This window comes from Mycteria americana, chromosome 7 (assembly GCF_035582795.1).
Source record: "Mycteria americana isolate JAX WOST 10 ecotype Jacksonville Zoo and Gardens chromosome 7, USCA_MyAme_1.0, whole genome shotgun sequence".
Classification (NCBI taxonomy): Eukaryota; Metazoa; Chordata; class Aves; order Ciconiiformes; family Ciconiidae; genus Mycteria; species Mycteria americana.
In genome coordinates this window covers 53814300-53825275 of record NC_134371.1, presented here as the reverse complement: position 1 = coordinate 53825275, position 10976 = coordinate 53814300, and positions in this window count along the sequence as shown.

Below are 10976 nucleotides of genomic sequence, written 5' to 3'. Positions count from 1 at the left end.
CATTCTCTATATACAGGGATTTGTTGCAGTTACTTCACCAACAGGTTCAATGACTTGCCCAAAACCTGTAACGAGGCAGTGCTTGCCAGATGAAATTCTGCCAGTTGGCAGTGTCACTTCCTGTCCCCAGCAAGAAATTCCTGGGGTAGACAAGACCTAGGTGGATTGTCAAAAAATCAGTCTCTGGGACCCAATTTCACATGCGTGAGTACAACAGCAGAGCCATCCCACTGCAACTAAAAAACTAAAACAAAAACCCCTAAACACCCCCAAAAATGCTTACACTAAAATCACAGAGAGCTTGATTAATACTAAGAAAGCAGTAATCAAACCAAGGCATTCAAGTGCTTGTTGGAACAAGTGAAGTACAAAAAACCCCAAAAACTTAAAAAAGCCATCATGGTAATAACATACCAGAACTTGATTCTTAGAAAGGCACATGGGGAATTTTGACAAAAATCTACAGGAATAGTTCCACAAATTCCTACATGATTCATTAACAAACACATCTTTATTTTCAAGAACAAGTTTAGAATAAACTTCAAAAATAGTACATTTCACAAACCCAGAGAGCTGAAAACAGTGGTTCTTAAAATTACTGCTTTGTGTTTTGGGGGACAGGGGAGGGATTGACAATGAATGCGGCAAGATTCAAGACAGAAATCTGATTAAGTAAGCCTGAGTTCAGACCATATCACAACTCAAAAATCACAAGCAGTAAGAAGTAGGATTATAAACTTTACACAATGCAGCATACTTAGAATTTCTTAATACCATGCTTAAGCTTGAAAAGGAGCAGTTGTAACTGGGTTTGTAAAACTCATTCAGACAATCAGAAGAGAATCACTTGTCACAGCACTGTGCTGTGATCATATTACACCATCTGGTCATCTCTAACCTACACAGGGTGTGACACAAATGGGAAATGCAGTATCTGGTAACACAGAAAACTTTTCCCCCCTAAGGTAGAGAGGATAGGGAAAGGCAGTTTTTGGAGAGGCGATTTCTACCTGCCCCCAATATCGCAATGTTTTGGAAAAAAAGTCAGTATCATCCAGAAATTGTCAAACAAACATTCCTTCTCTGTATATTTCAAATACTACTACAAGTTGTGACGTATGTTTCAACTTGTAAAAACGGGGGGGGGGGGGGCACAGGGGGAGGCAGGGCATAGTTAGCATTTACTTAAAGGGCAATATGATTCCTTCTATAAATTTATATCCCAAAAGGAGCTGTGAATCTGCTTAAAGCTTTTACATTTGTCTAGTAATCCACAGATGCCACACAGATGGCTTTTATCCAGACAGACACATCAGTCTATGTAAATTTAGGGTACACTCATGACATTGTAGGTTTACAAATATATCCCTGATAATGTCATAAGACATATACTTGTTTTAATTCATGTAATCGCCATGAAAGTCCATGCATTTTCTCCCTAGAGTTTTGACACTTATTCTCTTTACAGCTGTTTTAATAACACAGTTTACAATTAGCACTAAAATATGCATATCATATCCAGTGATAACTGTATAGTTGAAAAAATTCCTTCCTCTAAAAATCTATTACAGTTTTAGTGACCTTTATTTAATATTGTAATTTTAATGATGGGTCTTGCAATCAAAGCAGACCCCAGATCTTTCCTCCCACATTTATAAGACTGCAGCAATTTAATCATTATTCTATTGACTGCAAAATGGGGGTGGAGGAATCCCTCCACTTATCCACATTCTATGGGAACTTTAAGTAATGTCAAATTTCCAGGTAAACATCTCAGTATTGCCAAAAGTCATGTGAAAAGGCAAGTCAAACCACCCAGCCTGCAGGTATCAAGCCTCCACTCCATTCTGAGTATATCATACTCAGAAAATCCCAACTACATTTTTACATTCCATTTTACTCAAAAAACAAACAAAAAAACCCAAGAGTTTTAAGGAAACAAATGTTTATTTGATCTTCTCAACACGTATAACCACACAAGAATATACGCTTGCATGTGACAAAATTCAATATTCGATCACTGTTCTGTCATGGTCTTTGCCTCAAACACTCAGGTTACAAGGAATATAATCTAATCTACCACCTCAAGATTCAACTCTACCTTTTACATATACAGATGACTGAAATACTGTTAATGCAATCACTGAAAAAATTGAAACACATGGAAGTGTTTCATCTGCCTCCCAAATTCCTACCCCATTTTGAACACACACTATGGATCTTCACATTAGCATTTTCCTCTTACTAAACAACAGCACTATTTTTGTTAATCTTCAAAATTGTATTCCTCTGTTTGCATTCACAAGCCACTTACTACAAGTAGCTGGAGCAGAACATTCTGCTACCAAACCTCCCCACATTACAGATTTGCTGAGGTTTTCCTCTTGGGTCTGTCTTCTGCAGTTCCTCCTCCTTTTCCTCAGATCAACTTTAGCCAAACTTTATAGCTTGGCTGTCTCTGCAAGCAGATGACTTTTTAAGAGAAAGGGGAAAAAAAAAAAAACCTACACCCACAACGAAACAAACTCCAACCTTACTAGTTCCTAAAGTTGGTAATATTTACAGGGCAGAGCCAGAACTAGTAGTCCAGATCTCAGAAATTATGAAACTCACAAGTTTCAGTAGAATGTAACCTGTAAGTTAAATCAGGCATGGAATGGAAGATGGTAACTGTAACTAATTTCTCTAAACATTGCCAGAGAATTCAAGGAATGGTTCTCCTGTAAATTCTAGGTTTCTGTTGAGCAAGCCAGAAGTGTCACAAAACAGACTTGGTAATTGCAAACAAATAGCACTGGTGAAATGTCAGCATACCTTCAGTGGAAGGAAGGAACGCTAACAAGTCTGCCACAGTGCTCTGGAAGAAGGAATGAGCCAATATACCTGGGCAAGACAGCATAATTGGATTTCCAAAAAGCTTTTCACAATGTTTCCTACCAAAAGCTCTTAAACTAAGATGTCAGGGGATTTATTAATGACCAATTATAGATGGGGAAGGGCAAAGTGTAGGAATAAGTTAAAGAAGGGTGAGGAGAGGGTATAAAAGTATATTATATGAAAGTCCCAAAGAGACAAAAGTTAGAGTCCCAAAGGGGTCTGTGCAGGCATCTCTGTTGTTCAGCAAATTTAAAAAGCAGCTAAGTGAGAAAGCTCATGTACTGTACAGAGTTATTCAGAAAAACAAACACCCAGACTGAATGACAAGAACTGCAGAAGGTTGTCCTCATACTGAGCAAATGGATGATAAAAGTCAGCAGCTGAAATTCTGTGTTCATAAATGCAAACTAACACAATGAAAAAGACAACTCTGCTATGTACTTAAACCAACAGCCTCTAGTTAGGTATTTACATGCAGGAAGAGATCCCAGGGTCACTATGATTAGTACTCTGGAAATAGCAGCTCACAGGCAGCTAACAGAACATTGGAGCAGAGGACAGAAAACAGATCATCACAATGTCTCTGTATGAACACTAAGCTTCCCCAGCTTAAATATCACACACAGGTACAACCTCCCCTGTATAAGAGACAGAACAGACCTGAAAATGGTGCAAGAAGGTCAACCAACACTTTCATACAAGAAACTAATAAGCTATGACTTTTCAGCTAGAAGAGGAAACAGCTCAAGAAATAGGACAAACGTACAGAAAATAATTATTCATTGCTTCTTTTAACACAACAGTTAAGTAGAATGAAATGAAACATTCAGCGCAAAAGCTGGAAAATAAGAGCATTTTTTCCACATAAAACACAGTTAAATTGTGGACTCGCATGACCATAAGGTGCTGTGAATGCTAAATATATAAACTGGCTCCAATTCATTGAAAAACATCCATCAGCAGCTATTAAATTTAAAAAGAGAGATACAACCTCTGCTCAGAAATCTTTCAGCTCCAGACTGCAGTATACTGGGAGGATACACAGATAAAAGCATCGCTGTACAACCAACCTATACTTACAATCTTTTCCTTAGCATCTGCTGCCAGCCACTTTCAGAGACAAGATATTGACCCCAATGGGTCTGGTAGTACCCTCTCCTATGCTCTCTCCAGTCCAAATGATAGCTCATATTAGTACCACAGCTTCCCCCCCCCCCCCCCCCCAAAAAAAAAAAAAAAAAAACAACAGAAAGAACATCTTCCCCCCTGAATACTTATAATCTAAAATCTCCATCAATGGTATCAAAACATTTCTCTAAGTTCACTATTAAAAATTACCTAATACATTCACATTTTACTTCACATGCCCCCTATTTTAAGTCATTGCCCTGAAATTCCTATCATACCTCTGTAGCATATGGAGCCCTGTGTAACTATTTCGTTGACAGCACAGAAAGCAGCAGAGTGTTCTACACAAGTAGGGGATGCAGTAATACTACAAACTGATCTTGCATTATGATTTGATCTTGAAATTAAAATGGGCTTTGCTGCAAATAAAGAAAAAATATTTTTAAACAAAATTTAAAAAGCCCAAATCCTTCATGGAACCTCTACTCTTACATCACGTGAAACTACCAGCTAAACCCGGGCAGTCACAAATTCACTGACTCAGTAGAAAGCTTTACGGCTCTCACCTCTTCGAGCATCCGCTGCTTGTAGCTCCACAGAGATCAACAAAACGCTGGGCCTTCCAGCGGGGGGGGGATGGCCGGCAAAGCCAAGGCGCTAACCTAGCTCTCCCTCGTCCCTGCGGATCAGCCGGAGCCTGACAAGAAGGAGCACATGCCAAGATCCACAACATAGCCACGGCCAGCGGAGGCTCCCCCCCCGCACGCAGCCCTCCCCCGGCCCGGGCGACGGAGCGCCCCAGGGCGAGCCCAGACGGCGGAAACGCCGTTCCCCTCGGCCGCCCCACTCCAGGCTCCCACAGGCGCAGCGGGCGGGCAGAGCCCCGCGCTCCCCCGCTCCCTCACCGGCCCCGGCCCCGGCCCCGGCCGCGCCGCCCGCCCCCTCCCCCCCGCGCCATGCCTCGCCAACGGCCGCAAGGCGCCCGTTAGCCGCCGCGCCTCACAGGCGGGACGCAGCCCGGCAGAACCCTCCTCCCCAGCCGCCGGTGAGGAGGAGAAGGGGGGAGGAGGAGGAGCCCCGCGCACCCATCCGCGTAGCACCACCTGCTGCGGCTGCTGCCGATGCGGCGGGGGTGGCAGAGGAGGAGAGAGGTGGCTCCCGAGCTCGCTCTGCTCCACGCCCCGCAGCTGCCGCTGCCACCGCTCCGGCCCTTCGCCGGGCCCCGCGGGGTTAACCCCCCCGCCGCCCGCACACCCCCGCCCCGGTGCCGCTGCCATTGGCCGAGCAGTTGCTAGGATACCTTCAACAAGGGCCTGCACCACCCCGGCGGGCCGCGGCCGGTGGCCGCGGCCCGCCGGTGAGGGAGAGCACGGCCCGGACACGCTAGCTGCGCCTTTGGCACCTGTTAGCAGGGGTAGGGGCAGCAGGTCGGGGCGCGGGCCCCGCTGCCGCGGCGCCCGTGAGGGAAAGAGAAGACAGAGCACTGTTAGTTTGGCTGCGAGAAGTCCCCGTGGGGCCGGAGCACTGCAGGTGAATGGAGTTATGCCTCCTTACCTAATGCTAGGCCCAGAATGTCATCGCCTTTCAGAGGGGACAGAGCGGTCACTAGTTTTGAAAAAGATCTGTCATTAAATATTAGCCTTTACCTTTGACTATATGTTGCTGCCTTTTTTCTCCCCGCAGGCAATTTCAGCGGCTGTACGCAAAAGCGTAAGGAGTCCTTCCCTGTATCAGGTTGCTCTTCAGCTAGTCTAAAATCACATTTCTGTAGAATACACTTTAAAGATAGACAGCTTCATACTTGATCTCAAGGGTTGTCTGGTGCTGTCTGAAACAAAGGCATTGCTGATTTGAGCAATGAGCTTACACCAGGAATTCCTGGCACTCACCAAGAGCAAGTTTTGCCCAGACATCACAAAAATGGCTCCCTGTGGGAGACCTGACGTATCTGGCAGTTCTCTCTGTGGCTGCCAGTGGTGGTGGAGGAGCACCAAGACACCCAGCCTGGCACGAGCCTTATTGCCCAGAGACCATCAGTTACATTGTCGAGCATTACCTCACTAAATATGTGAGGCTTTTAATAAAATTACCCAATAGAACTCAGTAAAATTGAGTAATCATGATCCATAGGATTTGATTACCTTCATTACTGGGGTTTGCAAGACTGCAGCCTTCACTGACTCGGTGACATCCTCATTGATTTTTCTTGATACCTACCACCTTCATACCCAAGTACACCAAATTCTGTGATCATACGTGTGTATACCTGCAACATCTAATTCGCAGTCCTGTGTGTTGCTGTGAGTTTGTTGATGTCTCACATCTCTCTCTTCTTTTATTTTGGTACAGGAGAAGAGGTCAGGTTTTATGTTGCCTTTCATAATTTGAAATTTTCATCCTTAGTTTCTTTCCAGGTTAATTAACAATAATTTTCAATATTATCAACCTTATTCTGGTTTTGTTTTTAAAGATAAGGTAACCAGAACAGGTTCAGCTGAGTAAAATTACATTTTTAATACAGCAAACATTTTAATTTCTAGTGACTAATGAGCCTCTAAAGAATATTCAGCTCCATTCTCTGTAAATTTATTGTTATTGGTCCACTATTCTCTTTGTGTTTAGCTTTGATGAGAGTATCCTGTTGGAGAATTCAGGGCACATAATCACAAATGTCTAAACATGAGAAAAGTGAAGAGATTGAGGATTATTTTTATCAATTTGTCAAAAGTTAGGGTGTTATAGTCCAGATCAAGAAATAACAAATTGATTACTGACAGAAAAGAGGCTTAAAATGCAGTAGACAGGATGGCTGTTATGACTGGAAAGCTACCATCACAGGGAAATAGCAGCAATTAGGACACAAAAGATTTATTTTTAATAGATTACACAGTTATATACCGCTTCATAAATTCAGTTATTCACCCAAGTTGGGAAATTTTTATTATTTTTGTGTGTTTTCAATGTAAGAAGGTGGTAACACAGGATACAGGCCATACATTAGCATTTTCACTGGTAGGGTCACCAAGTGGACAGAGCGATGCTCTGTGGTGTGCAACAAGGGGTGGAATCACAAAAGAAAGTAAGTCTTTTAGGTTCTCCTGCCACAAACATAGCTGTGATAAATCACCTTATATCTGTTACACACTGCGTGCTCTGCTTTCAGATTCTTTTTCATTCAACATTTCTGTTTTTTAAAGGTCAGCCTGAGAATGGAAAAATGCTGAATAAGGTCAAAATCATCCTTTCAAAATTCTCACCAAAATTTAACTCCCAGCAATGAAATATACTCATGTCATCAGGACTGGAAGTAAGGTCATTCCTCTTTTTTGTGGGCAGACCGTAATTGCTTCTCCAGGCAGATGAAAAAGAATTATATAGAGCTAGTAAACTGGCCAGTTCTTGCTGTGTAGCAAGCACACTCCCGCAGCTTGCAGAAATACTGATTATTGTTTTGGCTTTTAGTACCTTTGCAATAACAGTAATAAATATTTTTAATAACAATACATTCTTTTTAGAGTTGTTTAGGTCATAGGAAATCATTCCTCCCAGTGCAGAAGAAAAGTTTCATTTTATGACTCAGGTTAATTGCAGAGACTTTGGACCTTTATACTGTAGCTTTGCTGCAGGTGCATTCTTAGGAGGAAGCAGACTTGTACAGAATGTGGTAATACAGAATAGGTTAGTGGTAATGGCAAGCGGGACAACAGACTTTGTTCACAGGAAGGATTAAGCTCCTGGAGCTTTAAAAGATAATACACGGGGTGGGTGGTGCTGAATTCCCTTTGTCCTTTTGATCTTAGCAGCTGTTCCTGAGGTTGCTGCTATCCAAAAGAGAACTCCCCAAGCACTTTGCTGTGCATCATGGGTTGGGTTTGGTTTACAGTTTGTTTTTTTTAAAGGGCTGGTCAGGAAAGCAGAAGTCTTTGTGGGATGCTTTCAGGCAAGAGAGTCAGAGGAAATTTTACCTTATGAAAAACTGTAGCCCAACACAGTTCTTTATTGATAATGCACCAATCTGTTATAACAGACTCTTCACAAACCACAAGGAGAATTAAAACCTTTCTAAAGTGGTTCCTAACAAGGTGGCATATAGATAGGATTTTGGTGGAGGGAAAGGGTGGTGTCACTGGCGGTTTGGTTCCTAAGGGATACAGTAGAGGATAACATCAAGTGTTTCTTGTGCTCTCTTAAGTAACATCATAAATATCCTGTAATGGATGTCAGGTCTTTGACAGTAACCCAAATTGTAAGAGTACAACTCCTTAAACAGTTTTTTCCTTCTTTACTTGGGTTTGCTTGAATCTAATTGATGGAATTATCTGGAGACTCACTTTATTTTGCTTTATAATTCAGCAGTTTAGAAAAAAACTTTTGTTATTTCATAGCTGTTCCTCTCTGTGATATAGACCATTATCCTTAAAATTAATTTTAGTCCCATTTCTTTTATAAACTTAGTTTATAGAATAGATTATTAGAGAAATTTTGAAGATGTATTTATCCTTTCTTCTTTGTAATCCTTTGCTAAAAAGTGGATTAAGAATTATAATGGAAAAAATATTAAAGAACCAGAGGAAACTGGATGCTTTGGGAAATGAGATATACAAAATACCTCTAAAATCTTAAATTCAAGCTGGATTAAACTGTAACATGGACAGGAGGGCAAACAGGCTCCTACAATTCAGAGAGAGATGGACTGATCCACAGTTTGTTTGCATTTCAATTCAAACTCGTCTTCTTAAGTACATTCAAAAATGCTGTTTGCTGGAGTGGTTTCTATAGCAGTGTCCTGCTTCATTAAAAATCAGCAGGGCTGATGAACCATGGACTAGCAGAAGCTCATTAAAACGTCTGATCTTGTTATGCAATAGGCCAGGGGCAGCCTGTGACTCCTTTATTGTCTCTTGATGTAAGAACTGTGTCTCGACAAAGCCCAGCTCATAGGGCTTTCCACGTCTCTTTGTGGAGATGCATAAAAATAACCGCATAAGCCAGTCTGTGGGCTGTGCTGTGCACTGGTAAGCACTTTAAGGTCTGTTCTCGGTTCCAGCTCACACATGAGATGCTCCAGTCATGCAGTGAACTTAACAGATACCTCTATCTTAACAGATACCTCTACCCGTGCAGGGCCCATTGGAGGCTTCAAAGATGCAGAGACCTACAGCAGGATTTAGGTGGACTTTACATACTTAAGGCCACCTGTGTGATCCAGTCCCTCCTCTCTCCCCCTGCCCCACTACGTGACAGTCACTTGACTCAGTATCTAAAAGACATTCAAATTTTGTCTGAAAGTTGCCTCTGCTCTTGCACTTGGACTGTGAGATTTCTGGCTAATGCCTGTTATAATACAAAAAGTAGAGAAAAAGATGCCTATCCTTCCCCAGGGGTTGACCAAGCACACCAACATTCACCAAACCATCCCTGGGATGAGATGGTGTTGCTGCCTGGTCAGAGCATCCCCCACCCCAGTCTTTGTGCCGAAGCAGTGCCACAGAAAGCAAACTGAGCATCAGGGATCCAAGATGATGCAGCACAAGAAGGATGCTCACTCCGCAGCAAAGAAACTACAGGCAAAACTTTTGAACAAGAGTGCCTCAGAGTGAGTGACAAGGTGCCAACTAAATCATGTGCTATCACTGTTTCACTCCTCCTCCCCAAACTTGTCTACACTGTCATGCTTTTGCACTGGCCCTGGTTTTTATTGCACCCTCAGCCGAGTCAGTTCAGTTCACTATTTTTTTTTTCCCCCTGGGCTAGTGCTCCAACAGCTTAGCAAGTGAATTGGCTCACAGCGGGTTCCACATATGCTAGAGCCAGTATAAGATAATCCAGAGTAGGAGAGAGGGAAAAGAAAGAATGGGGAGAGGAATGGTACTTCCCAATTTTAGTGTCAATGAGACGTTAGATCGCTCATCCCTTTCATGGAGCTACACCCTCACATTTCTGTCTCTGCAACCTTATTTCTGGTTAAAGATGGGAGCAGATATTCACCTCATTTAACTATCTCCACACATGGTACAGGCACCATAGGCACCCAAATTTAGCTTTCCATTGTGGGAGGCAGGCACCAGGTAAACTTTTATTGGATTTACTCCGAAGTCCTTTGGAGGAGGATAAAACAGATGGCTACAATGCCTGCAGCAACTCTGGTTCACTTCTGAAATCTTTTGAACTATTGCTAGTTCAAGGGACTACTTCCATGAGGGAAGGAGCAGCACAGACAATGCCATTTAATTCAACCGTGTTGAAGGGTTTCAGTGATGCAGATACTCCATGAAAAATTTTGATCTTAGTAACTATAGCAACTCATGCCATGAAACAGTTGTTCTTCTTCCCACCATGTCCTGTGCTACACATACACCATCTTCAGAGAATATGTGCAGTATTTTGCACGTCTGCTTCAATCTCCATCTGAAAAAGCTTCACAAACATTTGTTCAACATCTCACACCCATGAAATATCACTATAGGCAGGGCTAAGCGTCACTGAATCTCGTGCATTTAACTTCTCTCCTTCATTCGGATAGCTGCTGCGATATTTGGGCAAATGCCATTACGAAATACCAAGGCTCTCAGAAGTGTTTGAAATTGTTGTAATGTGTTTGTAAAGGAGGAAGAGCAAAAAGTAGCATCAGGGAAATGAAGAGAAGCTCCCACAGCTTGTGAAAAGCAGCAAAATAGCATTTTAGGAGAAAGTGGTGAATGAAGAGTATTAGTGTGGTGTCTGCAGAAGCAGTCTGGTTTATCTGACCTCTGCCCAGTCTTGAAAACAAGACTGGTTTTATTGTCAGCAAATAAACATGTCTGTGTTGTTGTTCAGCACCTCAAAATAACACACAGAACCCCAAACTCTGAAGGGTTATCAGATAAAAAGGAGCAGGAGTGCTGTTATAATTTTAAACATGTGGAAGCTGAGGCAACAAAGTATTAAGGGTGTTTTCAGGGAAAGTCCATTCCACATCCAAGGACTGTCAT